Source organism: Panthera pardus, unplaced genomic scaffold (genome assembly GCF_024362965.1).
Source record: "Panthera pardus isolate Hobbes unplaced genomic scaffold, ASM2436296v1 HiC_scaffold_1, whole genome shotgun sequence".
NCBI lineage: Eukaryota > Metazoa > Chordata > Mammalia > Carnivora > Felidae > Panthera > Panthera pardus.
Window position 1 is genome coordinate 36,246,983 of NW_026526654.1, and position 23,043 is coordinate 36,270,025.

Genomic DNA, 23,043 nt, shown 5'->3' on the forward strand with positions numbered 1-23,043 from the left:
CTATCTTGCCATAATTAAATACAGCTGCCTTGGCTCACTTCAATAAGGATTCATTTTTTAAACTATAATGACCCTTCTTATACAGAATACAAGTTATTAGGTCACCTGCCAGCAGTCTTCTCTCGAGCTACCTAATTATCATTCCTTTAAGCTTTATTCATACCTTATATTTCCAAGATTTGGATCATTAATTTTTCTCCCGAATGCATACATTGCATATTTTTCTACATCCTTTTTGGCCTTCAGACTTTCTGCAAAAGTTAGAATCTAGCCAAGTATTTGATAAGTTATTTTTATGTTTCCGAATTTTCTAGTTCAAGTACTCAAAATTTCTCCATTAGCCTGGAGAAAATTAATCATTTTTAATAAGCATGTACCTTATTTCTGTGAATTATTGCTATACTCAATGGAATAAGTAGAAAACGTTTCTTCCAATAAACCAGTGCTATTAGGTCTGGAAATGTCTATGTAATTAAAGGAGGACACATTAAAAAGGTGTATCTTCACCTCTCAGCATTGTGGTGCCTCAGAGATAGCTCATGACTCTGTCCTTCTTCCATATACTCTCCTTAGATCTCCATATGTTTAATTGTTGTGGTTAGCATGGTTATGTTCATGAGTTCTTTACAGTTATCATTGGATGGTATACAAATATGTATTCACTTCACTCATTTGACTCCACAAAAAACCTGGATGGAAAGAATTACCTATTACTGTAGAATACTTAAACACAGTAATCACTGGTAAATCTTCGATCGTGTGTCCAGTTATCCAAGTCTAATACATTGCAGTCAACACAATTGTTGATATTCACTCAACAACTCTTTACCATGAGAACTACTTCTGACCTTCTAAATAAGTTTTTGTTTATCTATTTTATGGTCTAGATCTTACTTGATTCTTATTTTCTGCCTTTGCATGCCAACTGTTAATATTCCTTCTCTACTAATTCATACATGTATTATCTATTACTGAAAAAAATGAAATAATGCATTATTCTCTGAGATTAGTTTTACCCCTTTAAAATTCATCCACCTTTCACATTTCAGACAGATTTTGTAGCATTCAGAACATGACTTTTTCTTAGCCTCTATCATAAAAAGTTACAGTATTTTTTTATTGATGTTCTTTCTTTAAGGTACTTAAAACTGAAATCTTGTTTAATTTTCTTCTTAACCCCAACAGTTGCAATATTAACTTAAATAGAATAAATCCTCAAAAAATGTTCATCAAAATGAAATATTTTAAAATAGTTACTGAACCTTCTTCCCATATGGCAGGGGTACAATTTGAGCCTATCCAAGTAAGCTCCTACCATAGACTTCCATAACAATGTCAGCTCATAAAATCTTGGACAATTACAAAATTAAAAGTACTTGAAGTTACTAGAGAGTGAACAAAATCAGACAGATTCTAGAGTGGAGTCAATACTTGGAAGAAGAGTGAAGCATGAGGTGAGTGATCACATTTTTTGGATTTATACTGAGAGAAGGCTACAGTTGGAGGAATAAATGATGGTTAAAACTTTGATGCAGAACTCCACAGAGTTCCCAGCCTGAAAAACCAGAGGCAGACATTGGTGTAACCCAAGCTGTGGGAAGTTCGTAGGGAATATTCTCAGCTGTGGGAAGTTCGTAGGGAATATTCTCAGATGTCACTTCTGCTCCATTCTTTCCTCTGCTTCTGGAAAGCCAGTTACAAGTAAAGTACAGCTTCTAACTAAATGCCTTACCCTCTTTTCTGGGTTTTCCCACATTTTTTCCCTTTTCCTTTTCAGTTTGTGTGCTTTTCAGTGTCCTCCATTTTTTTCATTTTCTAGTGAGTTTTTCAGTTGTGTCCAACCTACTGTTAAATTCATTCTTTTACTTTCAACTTTAATTTTATATATATGTGTGTATGTGTATATACACATATCTCACTCCAAGAAGTCTCATAATATTCTCTTATAGATCTTCTTTTTCCCTGACAAAATTTTATATATCACCCTCTATTTTTCACAAATATATTAGTCACATTATACACCCTCTGTTTTCACAAATATATTAATCACATTATAATTTAAAAATTTTTTTAACATTTATTTATTTTTGAGAGACAGAGACAGAGCATGAGCAGGGGAGGGACAGAGAGAGAGGGAGACAGAATCTGAAGCAGGCTCCAGGCTCCCAGCCATCAGCACAGAGCCTGGATGTGGGCTCGAACTCACAAACCGCAAGATCTTGACCTGAGCCTAGGTCGGACGCTTAACCGACTGAACCATCCAGGCGCCCCTCACATTATAATTTTTAATCCATTTTGATAACTCAGGAATCTAGGCTTTTATGAATCAATTTCAAGTGTTACTGTTTTTCAATTGGTCTAGTTTATTGGTCTGCTCATTTTTTGAGAAATTATCTGAAATAGTGTATGAAAGTTGTAGAGTCTACAAACTCTAGAGTCTCCTCCAACAGGTCATATTTAATTATCAGAAAGAGAATGAAATTAGATTCAGTACACGATCCAAACAATAGTTTTCAGAGCTTTTTGGGTCTCTTTCTTGTGTGTTCTTAACTGTGTAAATTAGCCAATTAGAGACTTAATTGAAAGAAGGAAATGTTAATCTATACTCTTCCTTCTTCATAGTTCTGAAAGTCCAATTTTTATCTCCTTACAACCAAAATTTCTGATGGTTTCACTGAACTATTCAGCATTTTAACAGCAGCTGCTTTCTGTTTGTATAGCCTAGGCATCTGGAAACACATTAACAATTAAAGTGTTGCAAAATGTCAAACCCATTTCTCACTGGGAATTTAGCCCTTCAAGTCTGACTGCCTTGGCTGGCCTGAAATCCAATTCTCTTCTCTCCTGCCCTATTGCCTACTGAAATCTCATAGATTCCTTCGGTTTCTGCTGGGATATGTAGTCTTTCTCCCCAGGCTGCATATTAGCAAATGTCTTGATGGAAAAGCAGAGGAAAGTGCCAGATTCACCATAATGATGTTTTCATCTCCCTTGGATCCTGGTATCTCCAATCCCAGCTAACTATTTATCCACTCATATGGTGATGGACACTTAGGTTGTTTCCATACTTTGGTTATTATGTATAATGCTTTAGAGAGTTTAGATATCTCTTCCATACTGTGTTTTCATTTCTTTTGGATATGTAATTAGAGTGGATTGCTGTATCATATGACAGTTCTATTTTTAATTCTTTGAAGAACCTCCATAGAGTTTTCCATACTGGCTACACTTACATTCCACCAACAGTTCCCGTTTCTCCACAGCCTCACCAACACTTGTTATTTCTTGTCTTTTTGATACTAGTCATTCTGACTGGTGTCAGGTAATATCCTATTGTGTTTTTCATTTTTATTTCCCTGATGATTAGTGATCTTGAACATTTTTTCATGTGTCTATTAGCCATCTACATGTCTTCTTTGGAAAAGTGTCTATTCAAGTCTTCTGCCCATTTTTAAATAATTTATGTTGTTTGAGTTCTTCATACATTTTGGATATTAACCCCTTATTGTATATATTATTTGTAAATATCTTCTTCCATTAAGTAAGTTGCTTTAACTTTTATTGATAGTTTCCTTCAGTGTGCAAAAGCTTTTTAGTTTGATATAGTCCCAATTGTTTATTTTTGCTTTTGTTTCTCTTGCCTGATGAGTCAGATCCAGGAAATTATTGCAAAGGCCAATGTCTAAGAATTTAGTACCTAAGTTTTCTGTTGGAGTTTGAAAATTTCAGGTCTTACACTTAGGTCTTAAATCTGTTTTGAGTTTATTTTTGCGTATAGCAAAAGAAAGTGGTCCAGTTTCATTGTTTTGCATGAGGCTTTCCAGTTTTCCCAGACAATTTTTTGAAGACACTTTACTTCTTCGTTGCATATTTTTCCCTTTTGGGGGCGGGTAGATTAATTGACCATGTAAGCATGGGCTTATTTCTGGGCTCCCTATTTTGTTCCATTGATCTCTGTGTCTGTTTTATGCAAGTACTATACTGTGATTATTAAAACTTTGTAGTATAGTTTGAAATCTGGGATTATTAAAGCTTAGCTTTGTTCTTCTTTGTCAAGATTGCTTTGGTATGCTCTTTCTATTTCTTGAAGTATAAACGGATTAAAAATGAATAGGCTATGAGAAAACAAGATAATCATGATTTTATTAAATCAAAATTCTGTCCATTTAATTTTATACAAACAGAGTAAAATCAAATTATCTCATGCTTCCGTGCACATGTTTTTCTATTAATATTTATATTTTGCTATGTTTTGTTTTTTGTAAATCCTACAGGGAGAGAATGTAGAGGGAGAGAACAGAAGATAGAGAACAAAATATTCTTTTTCTATTTACCAAAGACATTTAAGAGTTATATATATATGTATTATTTCATGTAAATGTTTGTAACACAATGTGTTAGTTACTATTAACGCTCCCTTTTTATAAAGAAGAAAATGAAGACAGAAAGGTTAAATGTCAGTTCTCCAACATGACACAGAAGTGGAAAAGATTAAACTTTAATCCACTTCATGACCCTCTACATTTTTAAAAAAATTTATTTATTTAGAGAGAGAGAGTGCAATCAAAGGAGGGGCAGAGAGAGAGAATCTCAACCATGTTCTGCAATGTCAGCACAGAGCCTGATGCAGGGCTTGAACCCACAAATCGTGAAATTGTGACCTGAGACGAAATTAAGAGTCAGATGCTTAACTGACTGAACCACCCAGGCACCCCAAACCTCTACATTTTTATATCATTAGCTGTAATGTCATAATAATGCACAAACCTATAACTGCATGCACATACATACAGAGGGTTGTGAAACAAGAAAGATATGCACTTAAGATATAACATATGCATAAAACCATTCTTGTTCAGTAAAAAATGTGAATTTTATCAAGGCACTATAAAAATTCTGCAATCACAGATATATTTTTTTATTGAAAATCTTTGCACCATGAAAGGTGAGAAAAATGCCTTCATGGATTTAGCAATACTGAAAAATCTGTAATCATGCTTTTCAAATATTTTTCTGTTAATTTGAATATCTCTTTTAAAAAAATTCGAATGCACATGCATGCTTTCTCTCAAAATAAATAAATATTTTTTTAAAAAATTATTCCTTACTCCTGAAAGATATTACATATTTAAACATATTTTTAAAATCCATCAATATTCTAATTATCTTTTACAGGAACAAAAATAAATTACTTACATACTTACTACATAGTTTGGATATTTTGGGAAATAACAATTTTTAAATTTTCTAACATGAAACTTTACTGAAAATTTTAGAAATATCAATGTTTGTCTGTGTCCATACTGTTCTGAATTACCTATTATATGACAATGAGAGGAAAATATTTATAAAAGGATAATTCCATATTTCATCTTTAACATTGTCAGGAAATCAGCTGACCTGGGAGAGAGAGGTGAACTGCCAAGTTCAGAGTAGCCAATTAAAGAAAGAGTTAAAAAATAAAGAGTTAAGTCTTTAGTCAATTATTGAGATGGTATAACCAAGAGTCTAAAATCAGAAAAAGCACTGACCTTTCTTGTTCTATTTTGGGCCAGCATGGGTGTGGGGATGGGGAGGGTTATCTCACTATTGAGAAAGATCCAGTAAAAGGTTCTGGCAGGTTTTGGACCCAGCAGTGGGGGAAAGAGTGAGAAGGGAGAGCTAGGAATGGAAAAGTATTGGGTAGTTAGAGTGGGGAGAAGTGTCTTCAAGGTTTCCCCCCAACGTCTCTCCCCTCCACCTCCTGGCACACACACATAAGGAGGCTTTAGCAGAGACAGCTGAAGACCTGGGCCCAACACTCGGATAAAGAGATCTAGGAATGAAGGCGCCAGAGCTAGGAGTGCAGATACGCAGAAAGCATGGTGGCCAGAGAATACAGTACACTGGCTGTGTGTGGAGCCAGGTGTGGGGTGGGCAGCTTTCCTGGAAGGACTGTCAGGTTAAGGACTGTCCTTTATAACTGCATGTGGTCAGACCTGAAAAACAGGCCTTAAACAGGCAGTTTTTCACCAGGAGCCAGACTCCTCAAATATATACTGACACATTGTATTTTTTTATTCACTGCATTTTTTATTCAGTGCCAAATATTTTAGTTATTTCAAGTCATAGAGATATAGTCCATACAGTCTGAAGTTGAACTGAATTTGTATTTCATTGTTGCTGTCATTATTTTCAGTGTACCGCAGACTCTGGGTCTATTAACAATGGGCTAATTCTATTTTATGCTTGTTGTGGGGCCTAACACCCCAGAGGATTTTTCTGTTTTTCTATTCCACAGTCAGCACTCTGTAGGTCCTGTATACATGCATTGCAGCGTATTCCTCAGAAGTAAAGTGTTATTTATTGCTTTGTGGCTTGGTGCAAGACTCAAAGAAGAAGCAGGAGGTTCTCTGATATACTGGCGTTGCCTTAGTCTCAAGCATGGTCTATGTTCCTGGGACCCGCGGGTAGAGTTTTCTCAGTACACCTACGCCTTCCTTCCCCTTTCCTCCCATGGGAGTAAGTCTCTGCCTTGTAGCTCTGGGTGGTCTTGAGCAGGAGGATGTTGCTAACTCTCTCATCGTAGTAGCAGATCTCCACTTTGTATCAGTACAAGCTTCTAGACCTAGTGTATCTTCTGTCTCTCCTCTAGAAGTATATGGCTTTTACTGCTTCTCCTTCCCAGGTGGTATTATAACTATATCTGGAATTAATAGCGGAGGAGTTCCCCCACCCCTCCCCCTGCCTCCATAAAAGACTGCTGTTTTTTGTTTCTGGGTACTTTACCAAATGCTATCAATGTAGTCCTTAATTTGGTTTTAAGTTAATTTTTGTATATAGTACTTTCTTCTTTGTTTTCATTATCTCTATGCCATTAGTTTTACAAAGACTATGGTACATGAGTATGATGATACTAGACCTTCTTTTTCTATAACCCTGTTTTGGGGCATTTGGTAATATGTCCTTGAATGATTTCCCCATCAGAGCAAATGGACAGACATGCACACTATTCCACTGTGGCGCTTCACTGTAGTTCATAGCACAATGTACTATAAATCATTTAACTATTCTCATATTGACAGAGATATAGTTTTCCATTTTTTATGCTATTATAATATTGAAGGAAGCATTTTTGCACATACATCTTTGTACATGTGAGGCAATTTTACTACAGAATACATACTATCATAAGATATGTGGGTACAATATGATGAATGATTTCACTTAAAGGATTACAACAGAATCTTTTTATAGTGAATGTATAATTATTTTCAAGTATTTCCTTTCATAAGCTATATGGCATCTAAGGAAATCTACATTTATTCAAAAGAAGTTAACTTAGGTTGCTAATTTAAAAATGCTTAGATTTTTCATAGCTCTATAAGTTTACTGAAAGTGACATAAAAAATGAAAGAAATCACTCATCAGTAACTTCAATACAATTCCAAACAGAAGTGCTTTGCATGATTTTATAGTCCAGAATTAATAATAATTTAATATTAAAAAGTGAAATTCTTCTATATGCATTTTAAATTTAAAATTATATTAAAGTTTATAAATATAAGCAACTCAACATGACCTTTTTTATTTCAAAGATTGGATAATGTTTTATCATTTTCAGCAATGATTGTCTTTTGCTTATTTATCTTGTGCTTTCCCATGCATAATAAATAAATGCATTTGGGCTAGAGGAGTCAATGTTAGCTAGTAAACCATTCTGTATTAGGGTTCTCCAGACAAATAGAGCCAATAGAATATATAGAAAGAACATATGTAGATATATATAAGAGGAAATTTACTGTAGAAGTTGGCTCACACAGTAATGGAAGCCCAGAAGTACCACAATTTTCTGTCTGCAAGCTAGAGAATCAGGAAAGACAGTGTATTTCTGTCCAGAGACCAAAGACCAGAGAATAAAGGGGCATATGTGTTGTGGTCTGAGTCTAACCACCCAAGGAGTCTGATCACCTGAAAAACAGGAGCCCTGATATTCAAGGACAGGAGAAAATGGATGTCTCAATTCAACAAGAGAGAACAAATTTACGCATCCTCACAGACACATCTAGAAATAATGTTGCACCTGCTATTTGGGTAACTCTTATCAAAACCAAGTTGACATATAAAATTAACCATTACACATTCTTTGTTATGAATGCCCAGAATAGAATTATCAAGAATAAGAATAAGAATGTAATTATCCATCCATAATTAAACTACATGACACTTAGACAATAAGTATAATTTTGGATCTCAGGAAAATTGGTAAAACTTGGCATAGCCTTGGCAAAATTGGTAAACCTTGACATTCTGACAGGTGTGAGATGATATTTCATACAGACTTCATTTTAAAAACAATTTTAGACTTACAGAAAAAATTGAGAAAATAGTTCCCACATACCTCATACCCAATTTGCCCTATAATTAATATCTTACATTAGTATACATTTGTTAAAATTCATGAACAAATGTTGATATACTGCTATTAAATAAACCCCATAAATGCTTAGATTTCCTTAGTTTTTACCTAATGTCCTTTTTCTGTTCTAGAATCTCATCCAGGATACCAAATTACATCTACATTTGTTTTCTTAAGCTCCTCTTGGATGTGATATTTTCACAGACCTAGCTTGTTTGTGAGTCATTGACAGTTTTAAAGGGATACTGCTCAGGTACTTTGTAGAATTTACAATTCTAGAATTTGCTTGATATTTTTCCCATGATAAGTTTGGGTTTATAGATCACTAAGAGGAAGATCACAGATGGAAAGTGCCATTTTCATTGTATCTTTCAAGTGTACATATTAGCAACATAATGACAGTTGATTTGGCAATGAATCACCGGGCTGAGGTAGTATTTACCAGGTTTCTTTACTGTAAAGGTCTCGTCCTCCTTACCCACTTCTATATTGTACACTTTTGAAGTAAGTCACTTGCGCAGTCCACACGTGTGGAACAGATAATTATGCTCCCTGTCTTTGAGAGGGCAGGATCTGCATAAACTATTTGAAATTATTCTGCATGGGGGCTTTGTGTTTGCCTTCCCTCGTTTTAACTTACTGAATTAGCTATTTATATCTGTATGGACTTCATGTTTGTTTTATACTCTGGGTTCTAATTCAATAGTATTATTTTTGATGTTCACAAAAACGATTTTATTAACCTAGTAAAATGAAGACCCAGTCCTTTTGCAACCCCAACCCTATCAAAAGAATGGGGTCAGGAAGGGAGAAACCTGATACAGAAATGTCCCTTGTCCCTCAACGTAGAAGGCTGGAGGGAGGAAAATGTGCAGTGCAAACAGTTCACTAGAGGTAAGAGAAGGGAAATGTTAGGCTGGAGTGGTAGCTGAAAAGGAAGAGCAAGAAGGAGAGTGTGGGGCCTTGCTGAAGACCCTGGAAAGACAAGGGGTAGGGGGATGGGAGCCAAAGGAGATGGAAAAAGTAGGTCTCATGGATAGGAATCTGTTTCACTTGATCTTTGGTCAGTCAATTTATCTGGGGCAGCACATGGTGCTAGATACAACAAACTACCATCACTGTTCCCAAGGCTAAAACCAGCAACCCCACAGTCCCTGTGAGAGGAATGAGGTAATAGGCCAAGGGAGAGCTATTTTCTGGAACCAGAAGCATCTTAAACACCTTTTGGTGGACCAAGAGTACACACCCATCCCGTAGCTCCTCTCTCCAATAATCACAAATGAATACACATATGCTGTGGGATTGCATCTTCTGAAGTCCATTGGAATTCACTTTGTGTACCACAGGTACACCATACCCAGCCTTCTGAGCATGTAGGACTTGGAAGCCAAAGTTGTAGTTAAATCTTCAAAACAGTGGAATAAAGACTAACTAGTTGCCTGGGGCTGGAGATATTGGGGCAATGGGGCTGCAAACATTGGCTTGGTGAACCTCCACAAGGAACCCTTGAAGTCATTCTTGACTCAAAGTAGCCCCTAAGAGCTTTCTCTTGATTCTTTACCATGGAAACTTTGTAGAATGTTGGGAGATAAAACCCATAAAATTGTGGAGGCTTTCTAAGACTGTGGCCTCAGGAATTTTCTCTTTCACACTAGTCTATATACTGCCTCCAACAATTTGCCAAAGTTATATTTAAGTGTCCTATCAGATCCAGTAGCTTCTGCTTTCATATGATGACTTTGGCTGTGATTCTCTGTGTCAGCCTCTCTCTTTCTCTCTCTCTCTCTCTCTCTTGATTTTCAGGTAGTGGTTTTCCCTCTGACTTCAGTTGTTTGATGAGTCTGTAAAAAGTCTTTGATTTTCACAGTATTCTTATTCTTGTTGTAAGGATAAGAGTGATGATCTACAAGATCTTTCATGTCAGAGTTGATACAGTAGTATCCCAAAGTCACTTTTCTCATTTCAGTTTGAGGCTCTAGTGTTTGTTCACAACTGTATATATATCATCAGTCTTCCTCGCAAACTTATAATAATACTCTGTTCCAGAATAAAATAGAACAATGCATATAAAATAGTATTATCTTCTGAATCTATATTTTCCGTAATGTTATAGTGATCTTATAAAACCAGAGACAATCAGCTACTAGACATGCACATAGCGAGAAATACAGTGACATCAAACTGAAGTCAGTTCTTGATACAAAAAAACAAAACAAAACAAAACAAAAAACCCTTAACATAGTAATGTGCTACAGTAAAATGAAAAAAGACCAACCTCAAAAAAAAAACTGGGTGCATTTCTTTGATATATTTTGAAATATATATATCTGATAAAGAAATATAAGATGAATTTAGAATTTCTGTCATTTTGTCAAATTCTCAAGATAACAAAATATGATGACAAATAATAAAGTAGTTAAAACGAACAGTGCCAATCTACATTTTCTACTTCAAGTAGTTTCATCTTTTTAATTTGATGGCTTATCATTGATTTAAAATTTTAAAAAACAAATTAAAATGCAAACAATAACAATGTTTCTATTAAATTCAGTACATATTTATGTTATCTTTTTATCATGTTTCCAACATTATTTGTCAAGCAAACAATTAAGCACATGATGTTTTCCTTTCCCTATACTCATAATTTAACACTTAATTGAAGAATGATCACGGTGAATTTTAAAGCAAAAAAAATCTCTGAATTGTCACAGGATTAATATATATAGTTGAATGTATATAGGAATACTAGGGGACAATAAGCTCAAAAGCTACCAGGATTTAATAAGCAGTATGTGAAAAATAGAAAATGGTGGAAAATTAGGTAAAATAAAGCATTCTTAAACCATCCAAAAAATGGCATCTGCAACTCAGCTTTAGGTAATTGCTAGCATAATTGCTTTTAAAGTGATGCCAAAAAATCTAGATTTTTGGTTTTAAATGCTGGATCAATATTTTAACACAATATGAGCAAAATCAATTATATCTACTGGCTGAATTTGGATCCAAGCAAAAATTGTTTAACTCCAGAGCACAAAGCGCTAGCAATTCATGATAAATAATAAGTTCTTAAGTTAAAAAAATATACATGTACATGAATGAAATATATAACTTTTTAAAAGACATGTTTTGGGGTCAGAAATAATTTGCAAGCCAAGAATCTGAAAAAGCTGTCACTCCCAACCATGGTAGACATTAAGGATGTTCTCTGATACCTCCTTTTCTTTGTGAGTATATTCTCCCAAACCTTTATACAGAAAAGGAGCCATACGAGTAGCTCCTGTCAGTGAAACACCACTGGCAAATAGATATGTATATCATATGTAGTCTGAAAGCACGGAAGTTACAAAGTAAATCACCAGTCTCTGCCCCCTCCCATGCATAATTTAGAGGTAATATTCAGGTAATGGAGGAACAAGACTGAAATAGTGTGGTTTGAGGCCCTGGAGATTTGCCAAAATCTGTAGAAGACTTAGGATGAGCAAGAAATTAACATATGTCTGTAAAGCCACTGATATTTTAAACTTATGTATTATTACAGCATAAACTACCCCTGTCTGAAAAATACAGCAACAAAGAAAATTATGATATTTGAAAGACAACTACCTAAATTCACCCACTCAACATTCTCTAACACACTAGTATTAAGAATGAAAGTGTAGATATTCATTAATACAGATTTTTCAGGTATCAAAAAGATGAAAGAATTTTATGAAAACAAATTTGGATGACACACAAGTCTGAAGCAAGAAATGAAGACAAATTTTGAAAATAATTTTTTAAAAGTCTTAAGTCTAAAAGACTTAACTGGTGAAGTATTTTTGAAATTGAAGGTGTCACTGATTTTTTTTTTCAAAACTGATTGCCCATCACTCACGAACTCTTCCAGATAATAGAAATAGGACAAATATTTCTTAATTCTTATCATAAGCCATAATTAACTCAGAACAAAACTCAACAGGGCATTATAAGGAAGACAGATTTAAGACCAACATTTTTTTGGCATGTAGATGCAAAAATTCTTATGAGGAATTATTAAATCAAATCCACTGATATATTACAGAGGATAATGCATTATAACCCAGTAAAATTTAATCTAGAAAGGCAAAAAGTATTTAATATTTGAAAATCACTCAAATAAAATACTTCAATTGATTAATGGAGAAGGTGTAAACTAGGTATGATCGTGCATACATGCAGCATTGATAGATACAGAAAGAAATTACAACAGTAAACGCATTCACTTTAGATAAGTTTATATTAAAACACAGCAGACTTGAAATAAAAGGGAACTTTCTTAAAAAGATAAAGAATTCTATAAGAAAATGTATCAGATCCAGTAGTGAAACACTTAACTTACGGTCCCTTCCTCAAGTCAGGAATAAGATTTGAATGTCACATTCCGGCACTCTTCTTCAACATTCCAGTGTAGCTGAGTCCATGTAATAGAGCATGTATAAATAAACACAAAACATGAGACTTGGGAAGAAAGAAATAAACTTGCTTATTTACATAGGACAGTATTGTGTGCCTTCACTGTTCAAAAGAATATACATATAACACAATATAAATTAATAAAGGAATATAGCAGTCACTCCATAAAATATTAATACACAAAAATTAATTTTGTGTTTTTATGCTGTGCAAAGACAAATGAAAATTAAATTTTTTTTTTAATTTTTTTTTTAACGTTTATTTATTTTTGGGACAGAGAGAGACAGAGCATGAACTGGGGAGGGGCAGAGAGAGAGGGAGACACAGAATCGGAAGCAGGCTCCAGGCTCCGAGCCATCAGCCCAGAGCCTGACGCGGGGCTCGAACTCACGGACCGTGAGATCGTGACCTGAGCTGAAGTAGGACGCTTAACCGACTGAGGCACCCAGGCGCCCCCAAATGAAAATTAAATTTAAATTACCACTCACACCAGAAAGAAAAACATCAAATTTATTGTAATAAATCTAATTAAAAATAATGAAAGTCTTCTTCAACTGAAAATTATAAAATATTATTGAGAAAAATAAAACAAGAGCTAAATAAATGGAGCAATATTCTAGAATCATGAATTGGCAAGCTCAATACTCTTAAAGTTGTCAATTTTCCCAAATAACTCTCAATATATCAGACTTTTTAAACGTACATTAAGAAATTAAAAGCTGATTCTAAAATTCATATATAAATGCAAAGTTTGGACTAAGAACAGATAAAGTAATCTTAAAGGGAAAACAGCCTGGCTAAAGAAGTAATAATACAAAATATTAAGGCCTGTTATAAGTTGAGATAATTAAGACAGAAAGGCTATGGTGAGAGAACAGAAAAAATGAATAGTGGCACAGAATAGAAAGCCCAGACTTGCACATAAAGGGTCAATTGTTTATGACAAAGAGAACACCTCACACAGTGGGGAAAGGATAGCCTTCAATAAATGATGCTGTCTCACCTGGAAAAAATATTTTATGACGCTTATATAGCTAGATGAATGGTTAATATAATCGTAAATGTTAAAACAAAAGCTTATTAAAAAATCATAGGTGAACAAAGATTGAAGAAGACATACAGTGCCTATGTGCGGAGGAAGGGGGGATGGGTGCGTTTGTGTGTGTGTTTATGTGTAACACTATGTTAAAATTACGAACTTCTAGTCATCAAAAAACAACATTAAGAGAATAAATAGACAACTATCAGAATGGAACATGTATATAAAATATAATCACGTGTAATAAAGTACTTGATTCAGAAATATTCACAAAATTTTTATGAAAATTAGTTGAAAAAGGCAAAAAATAGCAATAGAAATATAATTTAAAACTTGACCAATTATATCACATAAGGAAATATATAAATAGCCAATAAACTACTCAACACCATTAGTCATCAAGGGTATGCAAGTAAAAAGCAACAATATAACATCACACACCCACCAAAATGGCTAAAATGACAAAAATAAAAAATGCCAAGGTTTGAGCAACAGTTATTCTCATACACCACTATTTGTAGAGAATTTAAATTAGTAAAATCATTTTTGAATTTTGTCAAGCAGAGTGCATGTTCTAAGACACAATGATTTTACTACTTAGTGTATACTCAAAAAGAATGTATAAATATGTTCATCAAAAGCCATCCACTAGAATGATCATGTCAGTACTACTCATAACAGCCTCCAGCTGAAAACAATCTAAATGTACAACAGATGGATGGATGGATATCATCACTATAAAATTCCAGCAAATGAAGTCAAAAACACATGAGAATATGCTAGTCAATTCTTTTTATCTGAATGCACAAATATAATTAACCTTTTTGAAGTCAGGATATTGGAAACTTTTAGGATATAAGTACTAACTGGAAGGAAGCAGCACAAGGACAGTTTCTGGGTTCTGAAGAAGTTTTGTTGCTTAATTTGGGTACTTTGGGTACTAGTTATACAGTGTTTGGAGGTGGTCATCTATAGGCCTCTTTTATTTGTATACATCTTGCAGAGTATTTGAAGATTACAAGGCCTTGATCTCCCCTCACTCAAGACCATTTTTTTAGGATTGTTTATGCAACTGGCATTTCTGAGAGGTCATATTATGCCTGTCTCCACACAAAGAATACTTTTGCTCAATACTTGCCAGAAAAAACAACAGCAGTTAAGCTCGTAGCACTGTTGTGATGCAACACACTGCTCAAGCAGACTATATCTCTGGCTTTCCAGGTTAATGTGAAACTATGCTGGTACTCAGGCTGTTACTTTTTCAGGAGTAATGAAGTTATTTGTCTCTGACCCAGAGGGCTTGGATCTTCTGTCAGCATCCATGTGACCACAGCAGGCTGTCTTAACTTGTGAGTAGGGTAAAGTCAATCCCCCACAGTTTTGGTGGAGAGGATGGGACACTTAATAGAGACATGGATTTCTGGGAAAATGTCAATTAAGGATTTGAGGAAATCCTTGAGAACCAGTGATAGATAATCTTGACAAAATGATATGATTATTTGGCCAAGACATAGTTCTCCAATTTGGTGCCTGTTTTAAGGAGGAAAAAATACCAGGGGATAGGCTCAAAAGCAGCTCTCCTATAGCATGAGCACTAACTGGTCTACCAACCATATTGAAAAAACTAGCAATGAGACCCTTTCGGAGCTGAAGGAAGGCTCTACAACCTGCAACTATATTTACAGAGATACACATTTACAAGCTACATGACCAGTACATTGACTAGTTCACCTGCAACATGCAAATATAAGGCATATAATGCTCAGTAAGAAGGAATGACAAGCAGGTAGTCTGCCTTTCTGGTCAGCCTCTCTTGTAGTTTCTCATGCCAACCTTAGATCCATGCTGCAATGAGAGTAAAACCTCTCAAAGTTGTCAACATGAGTCCTGACTGCTATCAGGGAGCTTTGGCTGGTTCAGAAGATTTTACTGAGAAAAGCAAACTACTATAGAAAACAAAATATTAAGCATTGACTAGTATTAGCCTCTTACTGTCTCATTTTTTTTTTTCTAATGCTGATGAGAATGACTTCTGTGTGTGAATTTTTGTCTGTGTGTATAATATATTTGTGTCTCCCAATCCTGGTGCCTCTCTTTACCTCTGAACTCTTCTCTAAGGAAAAATATGTATGCACTCTCCCTGTTTCCAATGGGGAGAGTGAAAGCCATGCATCACCACCATCAAGCATTCAGGGACTCCCAGGAAATGGATAAGGGACATAAATTTTTATGACCCTGGTGGCACCAAGTGCCCAAATTACTATCTTACCAGGTTTTTTAGGAGGAAAGGGCACCCAAATTCAACAGATGTAGCTCAGAAGGAACCCATAGTGAGGAAGGAAGGTTAAATTGTTGCTGTTTTGACCCCCTTAGCTAAGGGAATAAAACAGTTGATGTGCTACAGGCGCATCCTATATATTCTCATCCTATATATTCAAAGGAGAATCTCCCATTCTCTCAGGGATGACTTACGTAGTGATAATGAGACATAAATTACACTACAACCTTCCTTCCTATCCTCTCCCAGGTAGCCTGGGAGAAATGATAATCACAGGAGGAAAAAGACAATACTTTAGAAAATTAATTGCATCCTAAATACTCAAAAAAACCATTTCCCAAAACAAAGGTGTCACCTTTCTGATGTAACCACCAAGTATACTGCTTTTGAAACAGCTGAATGCATCCCACAGGAAGGTCTGTGAATCTCCAGCCTGATATCCACATTTGGCAGTGGTCACTTCAGACTCAACAAATGACAGTGCAAGAAGGGCCCTACAAGTCTTGATTGGCAAATGGAAATTGTGTTTTCAAGAGAGCAGCTGACTTGGTCTTGGCAGCATCTCAGATTTGCATTAAAAAGTGAAAGCAACCCCTTTGGGGGGAATCCTTATCTTTCACTTCACTGCCTTAAGCAAAACTTCTGGCTCAATGAGGCTTTCCACTCACAGAGATTTCCTTAAATGCCTGGGCCTGGTTCACTGGTTGTTCATCTATGTTAAAATATGATGGTGTGCATTGTACTGCTGTGGAAAACCATCTGTGCACAATCAGCACCCGCTATGTATAACCAAGGGCCAATATGGTCTCTTTTTTGAGTTGGCAGAACTCAGAAAATTGTTCATAGCCAGGCCATTAGAAACCTTGATGAACTTTGGGACATTGTTATTATCTCCTAGGCAGTTGCCTATGGTCTAATTGTTTGGTCTGCCATTTGGGAGACTATAGACTGGCGTATTAAAGACATTTCTCTTTGAAGCCATGAACTGTAGGGAAAGAAACTTCCCTGCCACTAATAAGAAATTCTGGGTCGCAAATGTAGATGCCCATGGTAAAGATATGTTCTCTGATAGGACCATTTGGAATCAAGCCTCCCCCCATCTCCACCAAACTGATGAAATTCCTATTGGGAAAACCCCAGTAATCAAAATTACGTTTTCGTTTGGGGGCTACCATGTTTGCTACCAGAACTATACTTCTTGTGTAGAAGCCTGGCAAAAACTTTCCTGCTTCAAAGCCATAATAGATTACACACTATTGTGATCATAAGACACCTGCGCGTATTTAAGGAATTCCCATCAGTATTCTTCAACAACTCCACACATCTCTCCAATATGAGGTGACCCAATATGAGGTGACTCCATGTTGGGGAAGCTCCTCAGAGTGATAACCGACTCATTACTTATGCACATTCTCTGGGAGTTTATTGCTATGATAGGGATCTTCCAATTAGAAAATGTAGTAAGAATTTTTTTCCCTGATGTTAGCTTACATCAGTGACACCACCTTGACCTTGGAAAGCATTCAGCTCAGCCTAATTCATTGCCCAGAGTGGTTATGAATGATAGAATTACCCTAGACTTCACCCTTGCAGGCCAAGGCAGAGTCAGTGCAATCAATAATAAATCCTGATGCATCTGAATTATTGCCTTGGGACAAATAGAAAGTAAAAACAAATATAAGGAGAAAGCCTCCTACTTTTCTAAGGTAGACACAATGACTTACTTGATATTTTCCCCTTCTGGTTGGGCATGGATTCCGGAGGGCTTGATTGAGGAAAATACTGTATGTTGTTGATATAGGCTGAACATTTGTGTCTTCCACAAATCCATACATGTTGAAATCCTGTCTTACATGTGATAGCATGACGAAGGGGGCCTCATAAATGAGATTAATAACCTTATGAAAGAGGTCTCAGAGATTCCCCATGCCTCTTGCCCCATATGAGGACACAAAGAGAAGACTGCAACCCAGAAGAGGGCCTTTACCTGACCGTGCCGGCACCCTGCTCTTGGAATTCCAGCCTCCAGGACTGTGAGATACAAATTCTATTGTTTCTGAGCTACAGAGTCTATGGTATTTTGTTATAGCAGCCAGAATGGGCTAAGACAGTTGCCCAATCTTAGTTATTAGAATCTTACTGATAGGAATCCTAGTTAAATGAGACAGATTGAAAGGATTTGATTTCAGCCTCAGTTTGTCACCTAAGATTGGTCAGATGTGAAAATATTTTAGAGGTTAAGACAGTGCATGACCCAGGGCGAATTGTGGGAAGCCCATCATTAATTCATTGTGCTCATATAGATCTTTCTATATAGATTTTGGGATTATAAGGCCCTAAAAGCTATTTAACCTGGGCTATTTTTTAGGATTGTTCATAGAGCTCAGATTTTGGAAAGGTGTAATACTGTCTCTTTTTTCACAAAGGTCTGGCTTTCTTCCTGCTTGTCACAACACAAATGGGTCTCTTATGTTCAGAGTTCCTTTCCTGTGGTGCAGTAGACGTATACCAGCTTCAGTTGACTCTCTATATTGCCCTATGGGACTTAGGGTTTAGGGATCCAGAACAACCATGATGGTATGATTACCTTGTTTTTGATCCAGGAATTTGATATTTTCTGTCAGCATCCATGAAACTATGGCTGACTCACTTATTAGCTATTAAATAAGGCCAATCAATTCCATTGTACCAGGTGTTTTCATAAATCATCAATCTCTATATTACAGTATCTACACATTTCTATGTATTCATATATAATAAATAATTTTAAAGATTTAAACCTATATCAATTATTTAGATAGATGACCTAGGATAAGATGAGAGAAAATTAAATATATGATATAGATTACATTTATTATAGCTTAATTAAAAAAATTTTTTTAAGATTTTCATCCTCCCAGAAAGAAGAAAAGCATTGGTAGTTATGAGATTTTATGACAGATTCTATCTCAGAAGTTTATTTTCTATCTGAATTAAATTTTACATATAGAGATAATATATTTTTCACAAAGTGAAGCTTTACGTTTTCACTGCTGCTTTATTAAATATATTAAATTGCCAGAAGAAAAAATATGATGAGAACAAAATAGCCTCAAATACCATTACATAGATAATACTTGTAGATAAAAACAGCAAACATACATAAACAAACACACATGTGTGCAGACTATTCACATCAGCTATTTTCACTTAATAACTTGGAGGTATTTTCATTTCAACAGATACATTCATTATAATGGCCAACAGGCAAATTATTGTATATATAATTAATAATGTGTTACCTACTGATGGGGATATACATTAGTTCTTGGATTTACTAATACACAATGAACAAAAACATATTAAAATTTTCAGGCCTAATACTTCAGCTAAAATACTTCCTTGATAATTGAATAAGAGGTTAAATTGAAATTAGGACTCCTAAATCTTGAGGGCTGAATATAATAATTCTTTAGTGCTCTAGAAACTGTTTGAAGGTCCTTTCTTCAAAGAAGAATAAAATTATTTCACTCCTTTCAAAAACACTTATTACATCTAAATATTGCCTTTTATAACAATGACAGTTTGCTATCTGTTCACATTAAAATATATCCCTCATTTATATATTTTATTTATTGCCTTATTTATTCTATTTTCCTTTCTATTATTTATTTATTACTTTTAAGCTAAATCTTCTCAAGGTGCAAATTAAAAGTGAAAAAAATATTAAGATAGCAATGAAAAAAACAAAAATAAAATTAAGAAAACAGTTTTATCAAAAAGAATAAAATATTTAGGAATGAAATTAAGAAAAAATGCACAAAACATACTCTGAAAACTAAAAACACAACTGAAAGAAATTTTTTAAAAAGCAAAATAAATGGAAAGACATCCATGTTCATACATCTGAAGACTTAATGTTGTTAAGACAGCAATACTCTCCAAATTAATCCATAGATTCAGTGTGGTCCTATCAGAATCCTAGCTAGCTTTCTGGAAGAAATTAGCAAACTGATTCAGAAATTAATATTGAAACTTAAGGAACAAAAAACAGCCAAAACAATCTTGATATAGAAGAATAAAGTTGGAGAACTCACTCTTATTGATTTTAAAACTTACTACAAAGCAACTGTAAGCAAGACAATTTGGTGCTGGAGTACGATAGATAAATAAATAAACAGAAGAGAATTGAGAGTCCAGAAATAAACATATGTACCTACGTCATTTGATTCTCAGCAAGGGTGACAAGACATTTAATTAGGAAAGAACAGCCTTTTCACAAATGATACTGAGACAGCTGGGTATCTACATGCATAGGAATGAAGATAAACTCCTACCAAACTCCATACAAAGATTAATTAAAAAATACGTTAAACATATAAATGTTAAGAGCAGTAGCTATAAAATTCATATAATAAAACATAGGCCCAAGTCTTTGCAACCTTCAATTTAGCAGTTTTTTCTAGATATGACCCCAAAAACACAAACAACAAATGAAAAAAAATAGATATTTTGGATTTAATCCAAAATAAAATGTCTGTGTTTCAGGAGACACTATCAAGAAACTTAAAAGAAAGCTCACAGGATAGGAAAAAATATTTGCAAATCATGTATCTGATGGGAATTGTAGCTAGATTATCAAAGAACTCAAATTTCAATAATAAAAAGACAACACAAAACATGGGAAAGAATGGCTAAAATTCAAAACACTGACAACACCAAATGCTCACAAGGATATGGAGCAATAGGAGCTCTCATTCACCGTTGATGAGAATGCACATTGAGACACCCACTTTGCAGGACCTCTTGGCATTTTCTTAAAGTTAAACATAGTCTTACCATACAATCTGAAATGCACTCCTAGGTATGTTTCCAATGAGTTGAAAACATGTTTGCACAAAAATATATGAACAAATACTCATAATTTCAAAAATTAGAAAGAGCCAAAATGCCCTTCAATTGATGAACGGATAAATAAACTATAGTATGTCCATAAATTGGCATAAAATGACTTATCAAACCATGAATAGACATGGGGAAATACTAAATGTGTATTGGTAAGGGAAAGAAACCATTCTGAAAAGGCCACATACTGTATGATTCCAACTCTATGACACTTTGGAAAAGGCAAAACTATAGACAGTAAAAAGATAGATGGTTGCGAGAGGTCCAAAGGGAGAGAGCAGGGGATAAAGAAGTGGAGCACAGAGCACTTTTAGGGCAGTGAAACTATTCTGTAATGCTGGATACATGAAATTATGCTTTTGCCAAACTGTGTGAAGTCTAAACTACTGACTTTTAGTTAATGACCAGGAATTTTGTTTCCTTAATTATAACAAATATACGACATTAATGTAAGATATTAATAGGGAAAATTATCTGCAGGGCTAGAGGATATGTATGTGAACTTTCTGTGCTTTTTGTTCCATTTTTCTGTAAACCTAAACTGCTCTAAAAATAGTGTATTAACTTTTTTTTTAATGGGCAAAAGATATAAATAGACTTTTCTCAGAAGATGTACAAATAGTCAATAAGCATTATAAAGATGCTTGGCATCATTAGTCAATGGAGAAATAGAAATCAAAACTACAGTGAGATTCCACTAGGTGTCCATTAGGTTGGGAGAATAAAAAAGTCAAAGATCAAGTGTTACAGAGGTGTGGAGAAGTCAGTACACTTATCCACTGCTGGTGGATACATAAAATACTGCAGCCACTTTGTAAACACTCTAGCAGTTTCTCCAACAGTCAAACACCAAAGGGCACCTGGGTGGCTCAGTCAGTTGAGTGTTCGACTCTTGATTTTGGTTCAGGTCATAGTCCCAGGGTTGTGGGATTGAGCCCCGCGTTGGGCTCTCCACTGAGCACAGAGCCAGCTTGAGATTCTCTTTCTTTCCCTCTGCCCCTCTCCCCTGCTTTCTCTCTCAAATAAAAAATTTTCAAAAAATTAAAAAAATCCTGAGTTACCATATTTCCCAACAATTCCACTTCTAGATATAAACCCAAGGCTCATTTAACATATCTGCATATAAAAACTTGTATATGAATGTAGCAACATTATTCATAATAGTCAAAAGGTGAAAACAACCCAAATGTCAATCAACTGACAAACAAAATGTGGTATACCCATATAGTGGAATATCATGTAGTCATAAAAAAAGGAGTGAAGTGTTGATATATAACACCATACAGATTAACCTTAAAAACATCATTACGTGAAAGATGCCAGTCGTAAAAGACCATGTGTGTTGTGATTCCATTTACAGGAAACCCACAAAATGGAACTCTATAGAGACAAAAGCAGATTAGCAGTTGCCTAAGGGGTATTTAGAGGGAGATAACAAAAGTGGGAAAGGTATCTTTCTGGGCTGATAAAAATGTTCTAAATTTGGTTGTGATGATGGTTGCACAACTCTGTGAATATAATTTAAAAAAACTGCATTGTACACTTTAAATGAGTGAATTGTATAGTGTCTCAATTATAGCTCAGGAAAGCTGTTGCAAAAAATATCTCCATACAAGATAACAGAAGATTATATTAACAATGATTAATAGCATAGATTATAGAACATGATGGTGTATGTTCATAAACCAGCTCTGCTTACTAACTCTAATCTTCCAGTATCTTAATTTTATTTGGAAAATCATGGTAGTACCAATGATTTTCTCAAGGGATTTATTTGTGCGTGTCGGGGGGGGGTGGGGAGACACACATGCATAAAATAATCCATTCAAAATACATAAGACAATGTCTATACATAGTCAGGTTGCATATATTTGCTTTAATGATGATACTAATCATTCAGCACAGGAGTTTCTGAGTTTTAGAAACTAAATAACTTTTATGGGGTCTCTTTTGAGAAGGTAGAAAGTGATATTAATAAATATCAAGCAAATTTTTATATTATTGTAAAAGAGG

General features: G+C 35.0%; 1 pseudogene; it reads right to left on the reverse strand.

Annotated features, from left to right (window-relative positions):
• Positions 1 to 8,505: 8,505 nt before the first annotated feature.
• Positions 8,506 to 15,712, reverse strand: LOC109263976 (E3 ubiquitin-protein ligase RNF167-like; annotated as a pseudogene).
• Positions 15,713 to 23,043: the final 7,331 nt, after the last annotated feature.